Source organism: Hylobates moloch, unplaced genomic scaffold (assembly GCF_009828535.3).
Source record: "Hylobates moloch isolate HMO894 unplaced genomic scaffold, HMol_V3 SCAFFOLD_21, whole genome shotgun sequence".
Classification (NCBI taxonomy): domain Eukaryota; kingdom Metazoa; phylum Chordata; class Mammalia; order Primates; family Hylobatidae; genus Hylobates; species Hylobates moloch.
This window is the reverse complement of record NW_026652296.1, coordinates 52,430,358-52,447,237: the sequence shown is the minus strand read 5'-3', so window position 1 is coordinate 52,447,237 and position 16,880 is coordinate 52,430,358. Positions and strand designations below refer to the sequence as shown.

At 40.9% G+C, this 16,880-nt stretch overlaps 1 protein-coding gene and 1 non-coding gene across 6 annotated transcripts in view; both read left to right on the top strand.

Annotated features, from left to right (window-relative positions):
* The window catches only part of PLCB1 (phospholipase C beta 1), a 767,658-nt gene that overhangs the window by 702,993 nt on the left and 47,785 nt on the right, over positions 1-16,880 (top strand). The window lies entirely within an intron of this gene.
* On the top strand, positions 2,877-3,084 carry LOC116461615 (small nucleolar RNA SNORA73 family). Its single transcript, XR_004246140.1, has one exon. It is a non-coding gene; the product is annotated as a small nucleolar RNA SNORA73 family (small nucleolar RNA).

The following is a 16,880-nucleotide window of genomic DNA, read 5'->3' as shown; positions in this document are numbered from 1 at the left end:
TGTAAAAGGCAAATTAAGTCCTCTCAAAGGTTTGACAATATGAAACAAGGAAATTCAGTTAGTCTCTTGACAGCAATGCCAATTATCTGTCTTTTTTTAAAAACATTCTCTTAGGCGAATGCCTAAGACAATGGAAAATTGTTTTGCAGTGAGACCCAAGCCAATCTAGACACAAGCTGCTCTCATTATAACCATCTCTTCCCATCTCTTGAGGATGAGCTCACTAATAAGAATACATTATCTCTTATTGGGACAGGCTTAAATACATGCAAGAACGTCATTAAGTCATTCCCTATCAGAATAGGAGCTATTGAGAATTTCAGCAGAACTAACATTGTGTCTTCTCTACCTATGAATTGAGTGGTGTCATGACAAAGCACTGTAGGGAGCCCTGCCAACCTATTTGATAATGTTGATGGACAAGATTGTATGGGGGAGTGGGGAGAAAAAACACCTTTTATATTCTTCCCTGATATATGTATAAGTAGTTCTTTAGGAAGAGATGAAATGTGTGGCTTTGTCCTGAATAGATTCCCTTAAGGGGCACCCAGGGAATTTCTAGGCCCAGTGGAATTAGTGTTCTAGAAAGAGAATCATGCTTCTGTTGCAGAGCACCCTTCTTAATCCTCATGAATCCTAGTTAATAGCACATATAATAGAGTATTCTTATTGATGCCTGCACCTTCCTTTGAAGTGCACCCAAAAGGATAAATGATATAGACATATGCTAAAGCAAGTATGGTGAAATGCTACTAGTGGAATCTGTGGTAGGTATATGGGTGTCCACTGTAAAATGATTTCAACTCTTCTATATGTGTAAAGATTTTCATAACAAAATGTTAGGGAAAAAATCCTCCTGGAATACATTTCATGTAAGCCTCTAATTCCTCAGCATTAGCCACAGGCAGAACTATCTTCAAAGGAGTAAATCATCAGGAAAAGTCTGTGACCCCAAAAGAGTGCTGTCCAAGTTTTCTCAGGCATGGCTCAGGTTCAGGCACAAATGCAAGTTCCCAGTTCCCATCTCCTCAGTGTGTGCCCGCTGACCTCCCTGCGACAGTTCTGCCCATTGACCAGTAGGGGATAATTCAGATGAACACCTTTGTGCTTAGAATACGAGCACTTAGACTTCTAGATTTTAAAAGGATTTCTGAGCCCGATCCTTACACACGTGCTTTGGTTTGTACTGTCTTTCTGTACATCTTCAGTTAAGAGATGCTTTCTGGAGTGTTTTGTAGATGGATTTGAAGACTTCTCATTGCTTCAGTACAGAATACCCTCGCAATGCATGCCTGGAAGGAGTCCATGGACTGATATTTTCTAGCCAAAGGGAGCTAAAAATCAGCCATTTTGACATTTGGATTTCTCATTGATGTGTCTTGTTTATTTAATTCAATTTAATATGAAAGAGTAGAGAGGGTAGAACAAACTGTTCAGCAATGTATAGATCATTAGGTTTTAAAACCAAATAAAAAGTACTCAGCGTAAAAATTTGCCTGACTGAAAGAATTTTGAAATTATTCTTGAAAGCTCTGAAGCACGCAGAGGCAACTTTGGACGTGATGGATATTTTTGCTGCATAGAGTATCCAGTGCCAAAGAGATGATCCTGTCAGAAAATATTATGAAACCAACCTATCTTTGATAATTGCTTCAAATTGTCTACATATATAATTCTAAATCTCTTTTCAAAGTACTTACACTACCAGTGGTCTTTGATTTATAACTGCTGGTCCAAGCGATGGCCTACTAATAATACAAAACAGGGTCTTAGCTTCACTGCATATCATTTCCAGAAGACGTGAATCTGAAGTCAGTGTAAGAGATGTGTGAGTAGGAATGAGAACTCTTAGAAGTCGTAGGAAGGGGTTCAAGTCAGAGGGAACAGCAGAGGTAGCTGGCCTAAGGCAAAGGGACCGGTGCAGGATCAGAAAGAAGTCCATTCCGATGAAAAGAGCTGAGACCAAGGGGAACCATAATGGGGCCAGAGCATGCAAGACCATTGCAAGAAGCATCAAGGGCATGGAGCTTTATCCAGAAGACAGGAGCCGCCATCGAGAGGGCATGCTCCAGCTTTTGTTTTAGCAGAATCTCTTTGAGTGTGATGTGGAAAATGAATTGGAGAGGGGAACCAGGAAACCTATTAGGAGGCTACTTCTGTAATCCATGAAATGGCAATATTCTGCTTTTATGTCCCTGAGAAGAAAGCATAGGTAAGGACCACCGAATACACATTTGGTAGAAAAAGAATATTCCCCGGCTAAGGATTAGGAAGATAGAGAAAACGATCAGGACCACCCACCCATTACTTCATTTTCCTTTATGTATCCGACCAAGTACCCTTTCTAAATGAAAGTAAACTTTACAGTTTTTTTTTTTTTAATTTAAGCATCTCATTAGAACCTACTGAATATGAGTCTCCATGTACTAATTGTAGTAAAAATCTGTCTGAAGGCTGGCATCGGTATGTCTGGGCAGGATGTATATTCTAGCCCAGATTTTGCATATATGTCACAAGCAGTCCAGAATCCCTTGAGTTTCAGACATAGCTGTTAGAAGCACACTGATCTTCACAGGTGGAGGCCTCCACTGCCATCAGTCCATTACTGCTGCTTAAATTTACAGCACCCTGGACAAGAGGAGAAGGTGGCCTAGCTGTTTCATTGGCCCCCACATCTCTCTGCCACATGATGGACAGCCATATCAGATTGCATTAGAATGTTGACCGCATATTAACTGGTGATCCTTCTTTCTCTCAATACGTATTTTAAAATCACTCTAAATGCCCTGCTCTTATTACTAGATTATTTGGCCTTGGTGTATAGTGTCTTGGGGTCATCAGTATGAAGGTCAGGTCACGATAAAAGAGTGGGGTCTCCAATGTGGATACACCCAGGAGGTCACTCTCTCCCCAGGCTGTGTCCAAGTGGCATAGGGCAGCACAGGGCTCTGTCCCCATGATGTACGGTCCGTTTCCATGACCTAGGAGATGAAGCTGGGCCTCAACTCTGCACCTGCATGTTCCTACAACTTCTCAGAGTCCTGTGGATAATGATGGAGGAGACAAACCATGCAGGAAACAGCCCTCTAGAGCACCCAATCTGGGTCTAAGTTTGTCTTACATGTTTAAGAAAAATTTGCCTTAATTTATTTTACTGTATTAATTGATTAATTTTTAAAGAAATAGTGAAGTCCATCACTAAGACCTCAGGCCATACCTTAGATATTGAGATGTTGAATAAATCCCACCAGTTTATTTTATTGTAATGTGCCTCTTTTTTTCCTAAAAACTAAGCCCCAAAATAAAAAAGTTTACATTGTTATTTATTTATTTTAGAGACAAACTCTCACTCTGTCACCCAGCCTGGAGTGCAGTAGTACAATTGTAGCTCACTGTAGCCTGAAACTCCTGGGCTCAAGCGATCCTCCCACCTCAGCCTCCCAAGTAGCCGGGACTACAGGCACATACCACCATGCCCAGCTAGTTATTTATATTTTGCTAAATAAATTTTTGAAATAAATTTCACAAATATTTCCCCATTTTCAGTTGAAATTTAATTTTTTCTTTCTTTCTTTTTTCTTTTCTTTCTTTCTTTCTTTCTTTCTTTCTTTCTTTCTTTCTTTCTTTCTTTCTTCTTTCTTTCTTCTTTCTGTGCTTCTTTCTCTCATATTGCTCCTTGTGTAGCAGGGCTATCCCATAGGCAGGGTGCCCAGGGTAGTGAAACTTTAATTTTGAAAGAGTTTTTAATGCCAGAATCTGACTTATGAATTCACTCAGTAGATATTACATGTCACTGGCATATGACCTTTTAATAGATATTTTATTGGCGTAGGAATGGTAAGGTCAGAGACTTGAGTGGTTCCACTTCTAACAGCAAAAAGAAACTATTTCTGGCTATAATAAAATTTAGCATCTTAAAATTTAAATAGAATAGTTGTTTATACTTACTCAGGGAACTGGAGGGTTATATGGGATATTTAAATAAATTGTGGAACACTTGGTCCTGAAAACTGCCCATTGTAATACTTTAAACAAAATAATGTCATTTAAAAGTTTCAAGCCTCCTGAACATCAGGGAAAGGTGAAAATACAGTCATGGGATATAGAGACTAGCATCAGGAAAAACAGCTAGAAATCCTGAACTTGGATCTCTTCGCATGTCCTTGTGCTGCTTAAGAGATTGCTTAAGAGATGACCTTGATAACATTTTAAAAATTTGAGTGCAAAGTGCAATGTATTGTCTTTCCATGGATTAGAGCACATGATAACTCTTGAGCCAGATTATAAGAATCCCTATCATAAGATTAGGAGAAGTGGGAGAAAAGAATCAGAATCGAAAGCCTGACCCACAGCTGACTCCCTTGTCTAAAGAAAACGCTTGCTCTTGCTTTCAGCATGTGGCTTCCTGAAAATGATCTTTACCTTAATAAGTAACTGTTTAAAGCTTTACTTATTAATTTACTTATTAATTTGAATTAGTTTGAGTCCTTAGGGAACCCTGAGAGGGTTCTTTTTGTCTTGACTACAAAGGCCCACATCCCTCAGAAGGTACTCTCATGTCGGCAGCTGGACAACAACCTCAAGGATTGTCATTGTGGAATCATGGCACAATCCAATTTTTTATCTCACTGTTATGAGTTGAGTGGTGGTCCCCAAAAAGACATGTCTTTATCCTGTTTCCTGGAACCTGTGAATGTTCCCTTGTTTGGAAAAGAGATATTTAAAGATGTTATAAAGGTAGGATTTTGTAATGAGGAGATTATCCTGGATCTTCCATGTGGGCCCTAAATCCAGTGATGTGTGTATTAGTCTGTTCTCATGCTGCTAATAAAGACATACCAGAGACGTAATTTATAAAGAAAAAGAGGTTTCATGGACTCATAGTTCCACATGGCTGGGGAGGTCTCACAATCATGGTGGAAGGCAAAGGAGGAGCAAAGGCATGTCTTACATGGCGACAGGCAAAAGAGAATGTGCAGGGGAACTGTCCTTTATAAAACCATCGGATCTCATGAGATTTATTCACTATCATGAGAACAGCACAGGAAAAACCCACCCCCATGATTCAGTTACCTCCCACTCGGTCCCTCCCATTACTCATGAGGATTATGGGAGCTACAATTCAAGATGAGATTTGGGTGGAGACACAGCCAAACCATATTGATGTATGTCCTTAGAAGAGTGAGGCAGGGAGAGATTTCACACAGAAAGAAGAGGAACAGGTGGCAATGTGTCCACAGAGGCAGAGATTGGAGTGGTGCAGGCTCAGGTCAAGGAATGGTGACAGCTACTAGAAAGTGAAAGAAGCAAGGAACCGACTCCCCCAAAGGAGTGTGGCCCTGCTGACATGTTGATTTCAGACTTCTGGCCTCCAGAACTGTGAAAGAATACATTCATATTGTTTTAAGCCACTCAATTTTTGGTAAGTCAATATAGCAGCCATAAGAAACTAATACACTAACAATGAATTCTGTTTCCTCCATTTATTCATACCTTCCCTAATGTCTGCTTTTCCAGGTGAGGTATCTGAAAGGTCTTTTTTCCTTCCGTGCTCTTGCCCATCCTTCTGGAATATTCTCTGTGGCAGTTATGCAGACCATTACAACCACATTTCTTGTGGGTTGTATGTGTGAAATCTGCAGAGCTCAGAAAAAAAAAATATCTGATCAAAAGCAACGCTTGAACTACTGAATTTCTTTCTATTCAAGTTTATTCATTCAATATTATTTGTTGAATAAATATTCAGCAAATATTTATTTAGCATATACTATGTGCCAGGCATTGTTCTGCATGCTAGAGAAGCCTGGGGAAGTGAGGGGAAAGATGAACAAAAATCCCTGCTCCCATTAAGTTTTCATAGGCAAGCACTACCTAAAATAAAGAGGTAAAGTTACAGCATGTTGGATGTAGTAAAAAGAAACTACAGAGAATTAAGAAAGAAAGAGGGATAGGGAATAGTTTTCTGTTTTAATAGGATGGTTATGGAAGACTTTACCAAGAAGGTGACCTCCAGAAAGGAGATGTATTAGCCAGAGTTCCCCCGAGAAATTGAACCAATAGGAGATATTCACACTTACATATGTATGTGTATGTGTATGAGATTTATTGCAAGGGAATTGGTTCATGTGATATGGAGGCTGGCAAGTCCAAAATCTGCAGAGCAGATGTCCCAGTTTGAGTTCGAAAGCCACAGGCTGCTGGTCAACACAGTGGCTCACACCTGTAATCCCAGCACTTCGGGAAGCCAAGGCGGCCAGATCACTTGAAGTCAGGAGTTCAAGACTAGCCTGGCCAGCATGGTGAAACCCCATCTCTATTAAAAATACAAAAATTAGCTGGGTGTGGTGGTGCATGCCTGTCATCCCAGCTACTCAGGAGGCTGAGACAGGAGAATCCGGGAGGCAGAGGTTGCAGTGAGCCAAGACCACGCCACTGCACTCCAGCCTGGACAATAGACTCTGTCTCAAAAAAAATAAAATAAAATAAAATAAAAGCCACAGGCTGCTGTAGAATAAAAAAGAACCAATGTCTTAGTTCAGAGGCCATCAGGAAGGAGAATTCTTTCTTACTCAGGGGAATGTTAACCTTTTGTTCTATTCAGGCCTTCAACTGGTTGGATGAGGCCCTCCCACATTAGGGAGGGTAATCTGCTTTGCTCAGGCTACTGATTTAAATGTTAATCTCATCCAAAAACACCCTCACAGAAACATTCAGAATAATGATTGACCAAATATCTGAGCACTCTGTGTCCCAGCTAAATTGACACATAAAATTAACCATAACAGGAGAGGAGTTGAGTGAGCCATAAGGTATCTGGGGGAAGAGCTTTCTAGGAAGAGTAAATTTCAAAAGCTAAGGGCCTGGCTTATTGAACAATGAGGCAGCAAGTGCAGGAGGGACTGAGAGCTACAAGAGATGAGTAGCAGATGAATTCAGAGTGCCCTTGAGGTGAGGCTGGTAGCAGACTTGATAGACCATGGGCATGGCTTTTTGTCTGCTTTTGGTTACTTTGTTAGACCTATTTCAGGGTCTCCACCGTTGTCACATTCTTTCCTTTTTATGAGTATTTTTTTTTTCTGGTTATACCCATGAAACCTTATTTTCAGTCCCTAACCACAGGCTTTAGAGATCTATGCTGTATAAAAAGTAGTTCATCCAATTCTATTATGACTTATATATAGCAATCTGCTCATTCATGAAACAAAGAATTCCAGGCGTATCTTGTGTCACTCGCCTGTCCTGAGTATTGTGGTTTGAATTCATTTGCGGACTCTTGAGTAGGGCTGTCTGTCTATAATGACAATGCATATACATGTAGAACCAGCTTATGAGAGTTGGTGTCTTATAAACTGCATAATAGATTTAATAGTTTCTCCATACGTATTTCATGATTCCCACCTCAGAGGGCACAGGAAATGGTCCAAAGTAGATGCCTCTAACATAAAATGCCTGACAAGGCATCTGGGTCAGTGGGCTTTAGCTGCGTAACAAACCACTTCAAAACTTAGTGACTTGAAAACAAACCACTGTTAAGACAATAACCATATGTTACTGCTCACAAGTCTATGGGTCAGCTGAACCTTTCTGCTGATTTGCGTTGGGCTTCATTGATCCCAGCTGGTCTTAGGCAGGTATCTGTGTTCAGCTAGCAGATCAACTGAAGTCTGGCTAGTTGAGGACGGTCTTACCTACCTGGCTGGCAGCTGGCTGGCTGGCAGTTGGGACAGCAGGAGTGACTGGGCCCTGTGTCTCTCTTCTTCTAGCAGGCTAATCAAAGCTTGCTCAAAAGCAGGAGCATAGACTTCTTAAGGCCTAGGCCCAAAACTGGCATATTGTCACTTTGATCACATTTTACTGTCCAAAGCAAACACCAATACCTGTCCAGATTCAAGTGGGAAAGAAGTAGACTCTAAGTGTTTATAGGAGGAGCTGAAAAATAACAGTGGCCATTTTTTCAATCTATACATAATATGCTAATTAATTGTATGTGTTAACTTGACTGGTCCACCGGGTGCCCATTCATTTGGTCTGAGTCTGATGGCCTGAGAATGAGGAGAGCTGATGGGGTATTACACACACACACATACACTATTGATTCTGTCTCTCTGGAGAACCAAGACTAATACAGATTTTTGTCCCAAGAGTGGTTCTAGAGGAAGAGAATTGTAAGGATGAGTTTCCTGAATTGGTTCTGAGGTTTCTGGCATTGGTTCTCTCATCCGATTAGGTTTAACAATGCTAATAACTCTGTTTCCATTAATAAAGAGGGCACTGATAGATAGTCCATGGTGTACTCTGTCGATAGAGATATACAAAATATTACCATTGGATACTCCTAATCAACCACTTATAAGAAGCAAAGATTTTGGTGACTGTGTATATGATGCTTTTGAACATGATTGGCAAAGTAACGAATGTAAAGAGATTGGCTTCTATGGTCATTGAACAAAGAATGAGCTCAGGGTTTGAATTCCCAGGTCAAATGCTGCATACATGATCTAAAAGCTGCTATGTCTGCCCTCAAGGAGACCTTTATCTCCTATAGCCTTAGGACTAAGATCACTGAAAATCAAATGCAGGATGTCATCCTGTAACTGGCTGAACCAACACAATTTGAACCCTCAGCCTCACAAGGTGTCTACTGTTAAAGTCAGCATACTAACTAGGAAGGAATGTGTTGCTCAAAGTTGGAATGGAGATCAGCTTCAGCCCCAATGAAGCTGAGGACATTGAGCCGCTAACTTATGATGAGGGTTCTTTGCCAGCAGAAGAGCCCTCTCCAGCCTTTTCTAAGGGGATTAATCCTGTATCACCAGAGGAAACTCTAAGGGTCTCCCCCAAGGCAGTTGCCATGCAAGATGATGCTGATTCTATTCATGACCCCTCTTTGTTTCTAGACCTATAACTACATTCAAGTCCAAAGAGGCCCCTAAAGATGATGTAAAAAGTGCAACTCATGAGGATTTATACTATACTCCAAATAAGTATTTAGTATTTAAGTTTTCTAATTTATAAGAGAAAAGTTTGGAAAACTGTGAGGGAATGCATATTAAGAACATAGGATAATGGTAGGAGAAACACAAATTAGATCAAAATGAATTTATTGATATGGATAAAGGAAGCAGACAGCATGCATTTAATTTTGCAGCTCAGGCATTTGGAAAGTGCTGTAATTGTTTAGTCAGTTGGCTGAAACATGGGCCAGAAGGTCACCCACAGCGAGCGAGCTGGAAATGCTGAACTTCCCTTGGTTTAATGTAGAGGGAGGGATTAAATGACTTAGAGACATTGGGATGTTAGAGTGGGTTTGTCATTCAAGAATGACTCACTCACATTGGGAGGGTCCTGGAGACATACCTTTCACCATAACTGTGAGAAGTAAGTTTGCGAGGGAGTCCCGGCATCCTTGAAGAGCTCTGTGACACTCTACTCTGTAGGCCAGAACTTACAATGGAAACTGCAGTCACTGCATTGAGAAGTCTAAATGTAATGGGAATAATTGGATCCCAGGGTGGCAGGGGCCAAGTGGCAGCACTCGACCATCAAAGGCAAGATGGGCATGATTACCATGATGAACAGTGGAGTCAGGCAGCAACCAAAATTCTCTAGCTCACAGAGAACCAGGCACTGGCCAGTTGATCATGGTGTTCCTGGAAAGTAAGAGATAGGCAGGTGACTAAATTCTTTTTTGCTCTCTGTAGGCAGAAAATTTCTATGTCAAATGAAAAAAAAAGTATTACCTGAATCATGAAAGCAGAGAGTCACTCTCCTTCAAGGAATTCCCACACTTGAGCCAGTTTATAGACCCAAAACCCTTTCAATGAAGGGGAGGCTGGGTCTCTTTGAGAAAAGAACCCTGCACATTACTGAAAATTTATACTGTTCATCTTTCTCCCACCCTTCTCCAAATGGACCTATGGTGTTTTACCAGGTGACTATGCATTGGAGAAGAGGAAATAATCAGATCTTTTGGGGACGACTGACCACTGGCTCTGAACTGACACTTATTCCAGAAGACCCAGTATTTCACTGTGGTCCACCAGGCAGAGTATGGCTAATGGAGGTCAGGTGATCAACAGAGTTTTAATTCAGGTCCATCTCACAGTGAACTTCATGAGTCTCTAAACTTATCCTGTGGTTATTTCCCTAGTATGAAATGTATACTTGGAATAGATATATTCCCTGACAGAACTGCTACATTGGTTCTTGTGACCTGTGGAGTGAGGGCTATTGCAGAGGGAAAGGCCAAGTGGGAGCCACTAGAACTGTTTCAACCTAGGAAAATCATAAACCAAAAGCAGTACCACATTCCTGAAGGATGGCAGAGATTAGTGCTACCATCAAGAATTTCAAAGTCGCAGGGCTGGTGAGTCTCACTATACTCCCATTTAACTTACTTGACCTGTGCAGAAAACTAGATGATGGGGAGTAACATGGAAAGTTTAACCAGGTGGTGACTCCAATTGCAGCTGTTGTACCAGGTGTGGTTTCATTAATTAGCACATTCCCTGGTACTTGGTACACAGTTACTGATCTGGCAAATGCCTTTATTTCCATCCTTGTCAATAAGACTCATGAGAAGCAGTTTGCTTTCAGCTGTCAAGGCCAGCAATACACCTACACTGTCCTACCTAAGGGGCATATCAACTCTCCAGCCCTATGTTGTAATTTAGTTCACAGGGATCTTAATTGGCTTTCATCGCTAGTCCATTACATAGATGACATTATGCTGATTGGACCTAGTGAGCAAGAAGTAGCAACTACTCTAGTTTTATTGGCAAGACATTTGCATGTCAGAGGGTAGGAGATATATCTGACAAAGTTTAAGGACCTTCTACCTCAGTGAAATTCCTAGGAGTCCAGTGGCGTGCGACATGTTGAGATAGTCTTCTGAGGTGAAGGATAAGATATTGCATCTGGCCCCTGCTAAATCAAAAAAGAGGGACCATGCCTAGTGGGCTTCTTTCAGTTTTCGGAGGCAATATATTGCTCATTTGGGTGTGTTACTCCCACTCATTTATTTAGTGACCCAAGAAGCTGCTAGTTTTGAGTGGATCCCAGAACAAGAGAAGGTTTTATAACAGGTCCAGGCTGCTATGCAAGCAGCTCTGTCACTTGGGCCATATGATTCAGCAGATTCAGTGGTGTCTAGATTTAATATTATGTGACATGTCCCAATAAAGCTTGGAAGTAGATATTAACACCATTGCCATCACCCACCCACACACATCCCTACAAGTGAAGAAACGGAAACCTCAAAGCAGGTAAGTGACTGGTCACAAAAATCACAGGTAATAAAGCCAGCAATCAAACATTATCACAGCATGCTAGAAAGCCTATCTGCTTTTGATTTCTCAGTCACACTATTTTTTAGTAATTCCAAAAAAAAAAAGGCTTAACCAGATGCGGTGGCTCACGCCAGCACTTTGGGAGGCCGAGGCAGGTGGATCACCTCAGGTCAGGAGTTTGAGACCAGCCTGGCCAACATGGCAAAACCTGGTCTCTACTAAAAATACAAAAATTAGCTGGGTGTGGTGGCACGTGCCTGTAGTCCTAGCTACTTGGGAGGGTGAGGCAGGAGAATCGCTTGAACCCGAGAGGTGGAGGTTGCAGTGAGCCAAGATCGCGCCACTGCACTCCAACCTGGGTGACAGAGAGAGACTCTGTCTCAAAAAAAACAAAAAAAAAAAACAAAAAAAAAAAAAAAAAAAGGCTTATATGGTGGACTCTAACATAATCAGGGCTGACTTATATGTTTTTTTTTTTTTTCACATATTTTCCTCAATGTTCTGTTCATATCGCATAGAACCACTGAGAATTCTTCTCTGGCATTCACAGGGCCCCTAAGTACTGCTTCACAGACTGAACGGAAGCAGTATTAATGGGTCTTTTCCTAGATGAGCCCAAGCCTCAAGCATAGTCCTGTGCCTCAGTCAGCCAATCTAGAAATAGGGCGAGCTTCTAAAGATGAAAGGGCACAGTCTCTGCTTTTAGTAATCTCACTAGGGCAATATAGCCAAGTGGAATGAAGAGAGGAGACAAGGGCTAGACTGTGTGACATGGGCCATAGGTTGACAGAAGCTCCAAAAATAGAGTGAGTGCTCTGAGGAAGCTACACAGTAGCAAGAACGTGGTGAGCTGGGTGGAAAACGATGAGTTAGGTCTTGCAGGATGCCTGGCAAAGGTGGGACGTCTGTAGAGGGACTGGCTTGAGCAAATGGTCTCAGAACAAGCTGTGGATTCTCTCTTTTAAAGTTCCAGACTTTCATAACTTCACTTTGGCCTGCATGCTTTCTTTTTGGAGGCAATAGCTTCATAAATGCCATAAGAGGAAATTCAACCCAGAACCCTCCATTGATTTCATTTTGTCTTTGAATTTGGCAGAGACCCCTTTAAGACCAAATCTCATCAAGAAAAATGTAATCTGAGCTACATATCGTACTAAATCACTTCCCCCCCTTTTTAAATTTGAAATCAGCTTTTATTTTATATATATTTATTTTGAGATGGAGTTTTGCTCTTGTCACCCAGCCTGGAGTGCAGTGGTGCGATCTCAGCTCACTGCAACCTCTGCCTCCTGGGTTCAAGTGATTCTCCTGCCTCAGCCTCCAGAGTAGCTGGAATTACAGGTGCCTGCCACCACGCCCAATCAATTTTTGTATTTTTAGTAGAGATGGTGTTTTACCATGTTGGCCAGGCTGATCTCGAACTCCTGACCTCAGGTGATCCGCCCATCTTGGCCTCCCAAAGTGCTGGGATTACAGCTGTGAACCACCGCGCCCAGCCATCAGCTTTTATTTTCTATGCATGCATAGCATCCTACAACAATAACTTTAAAAAAAAAAATAAGACATCACCATTTTCTATGATTGCAACCTATACAGAGAAACAGCCTGGTGTTATACTATAAGACAGTTTCCTTAAAATGTGTGAGTAATGGCTATTAAATCATTTTACGGAGTCATTTCTAAAACAATACTCTTTGTCACTGTTACCATAATTACCTTTAGTTGTGGCCATATTTTAAAGAACAGAACGCTTTATCGTGACTGTTATAAATACAAATTATTTTTCCCCTTGCGGGAATCATGAGGCTAATTTGTTTACCGTTTTCCTTCTAAAACAGATCTTTATTAAAAGAAATCAGTACAATGATTGTGATTAAGATCAACAGCTCTCTTAATTTTTTGTTCTGTTGAATATCAAGTTTTTTCTGCCTTCCTACCTCTCTTTCCATAAGACAAATCCTTTTGCTGGCAAGGGGTATATGTGTGCATGCAACTCCTGACTTACATCTTCACTCTTACACTTGTGCTAATTGATATTAAAATTAGAAGTCCAGGATGCCAATGAAGGAAATAAGCTCTGAACCATGCAGGTCACAGTTTCTGTTGGTTGTATTTGTGTCAGGGAGCTGTCAGACTCTGCAGTTTGAAATTTAAGTTCTCAATGGACTCTGCGCGCATGTCCTTGATGTGTGATTCACACCAGTGGTATCATCATGGGGTCATTTTATTGAAATGTTGAACTTGTTTGCAGGGGCCTTAATTCTTTAGCTTTCTGCAAAACCTAGTTATTTGATGTGTTCTCTGTTTGGGGATAATAGTAAATGGAAATAAGACATTAACATTGCCCAACCCCTATTATAGTTAGTGTTAATAATCTTTGCCCATAGAAATTACCTTGGCTTATATAACCACTATTCAGATAAAACAAGGAAATGATGACATCAGCGTAAGATTGAATGAGATTTGACCACTGTACATGCCATGCTTTGCAATAGTCTAAAAACCTGGAGAGAATGATCAGAGCCATCTAACTCAAGCCCAGGGGTAAGCAAACAATCAGTAAAAAATGCTTACATAGAAAGCGCATGACATTTTGATATGAATTTTTAATATTTAATTAATTTTGGTGGCTATTGTCAACCTTTTATCAAATAGCTATTTATTATTAGAACTTCTTGCTAATGATTACTTATTTCGACTGTTTGTAAGTCTAGCCTTACAATTTATTCAGAAGTGTGGTTTTAAACCACAGAAAGTGCTTCATGGCAATGCAAAATCTTCTACTGAAGTGTTTTGTATTATTCTGATTTGAACTTAAGAGATTGTGTGGATTCTGTACATAATAGGTTTTATTCATAGACTTGATAGCGTAGCAGGACGAGCTGCAGACAAGAACCCCTCAGACACCGAGTCGTAGAAGGAAAGGGCTTTATTCAGCTGGGAGCATCGGCAGACTCACGTCTCCAAAAACCGAGCTCCCTGAGTGCGCAATTCCTGTCCCTATTAAGGGCCTACAACTCTAAGGGGGTACGAGTGAAAGGGGTGATTGATTGAGCAAGCAGGGGGTACGTGACTGGGGGGCTGCATGCACCGGTAATCAGAACGGAACAGAACAGGACAGGGATTTTCACGATGCTTTTCCATACAGTGTCTGAAATCTATGGATAACACAAGCAGTTAGGTGAGGGGTTGATTTTTCACTACCAGGCCTGGGGCGTGGTGCTGGGCTATCTGCCTGTAGATTCCATTTCTGCCTTTTAGTTTTTACTTCTTCTTTCTGTGGAGGCAGAAATTGGCCATAAGACTATATGAGGGGTGGTCGCCTCCCTTAATAGTTAAATGATTTGGCAATAACAACAGGCCAAAATATAAAAGAGAAAAAATTATTAGGTTGGTGCAAAAGTAACTGCGGTCTTTGCAATTGAGAGTGATGGCTAAAACCACAATTAGTTTTGTACCAACCTAATATATATTTGGATATATATTCTTTAATTGACATTAACTTACACATTAAGTTTTTAAAATATTAGAAAACCTACAAAATCTGAGTTGAAAATGAGTATTTGAACTTGAAAGATGGCAATCTTTCACCCATTTTGTTTTACCAAATTGTAAATAAATCGTAACCTGGTAGCGTCACCTAGACAGAAATTTTGTGGAATTTCTACACTATAAACAATGGAACCCCAGTAAAGTAGCAACTATTTCAAAGTTAGGGTCTCCTGGCTTTGGCAAATTTTATTTTTGTGAAAATTAAAGTTGGGCATTGGCAACCTTTTAGGCAACCTTTTAGTTTTCCACTAGAACAAAATTAAATATTCGGCCAGTAATTTGCCGCAGTGGTGCCCAAACTTTTCCATTTCATGCCCCTAAAAATTAGACACTCACAACCCCCGTCATAGGCATATTCACTTATTTGTGTATTCATTTTTACACTGTAGGTATTACTAGACTAACACATGTGTTCATTATAAATGAATGTATAATATACATTTTTTAAATGATAATAAAATATAAATAATGAAAAAGAATAAAGATGAAAATGATGTTTTATTTTATTTGTTAATGATTCAAAACAAATCTTTGCCCTCAATATAGAGAGTCCATGTGTTTGAATAGACTTTATTATTTTCAAAACTCCTCACTTAACACTTTGATACAGGAATCCAAAACTCTTAAGTTTGGATTTTCTTTTTCATATTTGGTTTTAATGGCTGTCACTGCTGGGGGAAAAAAAGATTCCTCACACAGATTTGAAGATTCAAATGGAAGATGTGCATCCTTTGCCAAGGCTGCTGCTTCATTACACTCCTTTTATTCATTCCCATCTACCAGTTGTAAACGTTTGACTGTCTGATGGATGCTTAATTTTTAAGTGCCTGCTAATTACAATGGCTTGCCACTTTCATTAACATGTCATACACTTAAGGCAAGGCTCACTGTTAGCTGTGAGAAAGTAAATACACATTTCAAACAGTCTTCTTCATAAAATTACTTTTTAAATGGATTCTCCTGCAATATCTGATTGTTTTCACCTCAGAATGTAGGAAAGGAGAAAACGTCAGCTCTCAACTCTGCCATTCTCCTTTTGTTTGCCGTTGGCGCAATTGCTAATGTGGTTCATCTCCTTGTCTTTGCAGGGTTTAGTCCATTTGGTGAGGGTTTGTTTGGTTAAAATAGATAAGGTAGCCTGTAAATCCACTTAATCTGAGCATGTGTACACTGAATGTGTTGAAAGGAGCTGAAAAGTCATTATATAAGCAAGGGCAACCACTGTCGGAGTCCTCGAACGTGTGGGGCAGGCCAGGTTCCATGGCTAATGCCTGTAATCCTAATGCTTTGGGAGGCTGAGCCAGGAGGATCACTTTCATCCAGGTGTTCAAGGCATCGAGCTATGATCAGGCCACTGCACTCCAGCCTGGGTAACAAAGTGAGACCTGGTCTCAAAAAAAGGGGTGGGGGAGGGGAAAGGTATGGTGCCTTCTTCTTTCCTCAGAAGGCCTCAAGCCCTGTAAGTCACCAACAACCTTTTAACAAACTAATGTGACGGCAGTGTCAACACTGATAATAGGTATGAGTAAAGCTAATTTCCCTTACAAGTGAAATTCTAGTACACTTTTCCCATATTCCAATAGATCATCTTTCCTTTTATCCTCTGAACATATGCATGCATCTTGAAAGACTACAGATTTAAAGTACTAGATTAGGCCAGGCACGGTGGCTCACGCCTGTAATCCCAGCACTTTGGGAGGCCGAGGTGGGCGGATCACGAGATCAGGAGATCGAGACCATCCTGGCTAACACAGTGAAACCCCATCTCTACTGAAAAAAAAATACAAAAAATTAGCCGGGCGAGGTGGCAGGCGCCTGTAATCCCAGCTACTCGGGAGGCTGAGGCAGGAGAATCACTTGAACCCGGGAGGCAGAGGTTGCAGTGAGCTGAGATCACCCCACTGCACTCCAGCCTGGCGATAGAGCGAGAATCCGTCTAAAAACAAAAAAAAAGAACGAAGCAGCCCGGCCCTAGAACTCATACGCTCTAAACCACTACCCTAAACCAGCTCTTTAAAACACGTAAGTGTAAATGTGCAC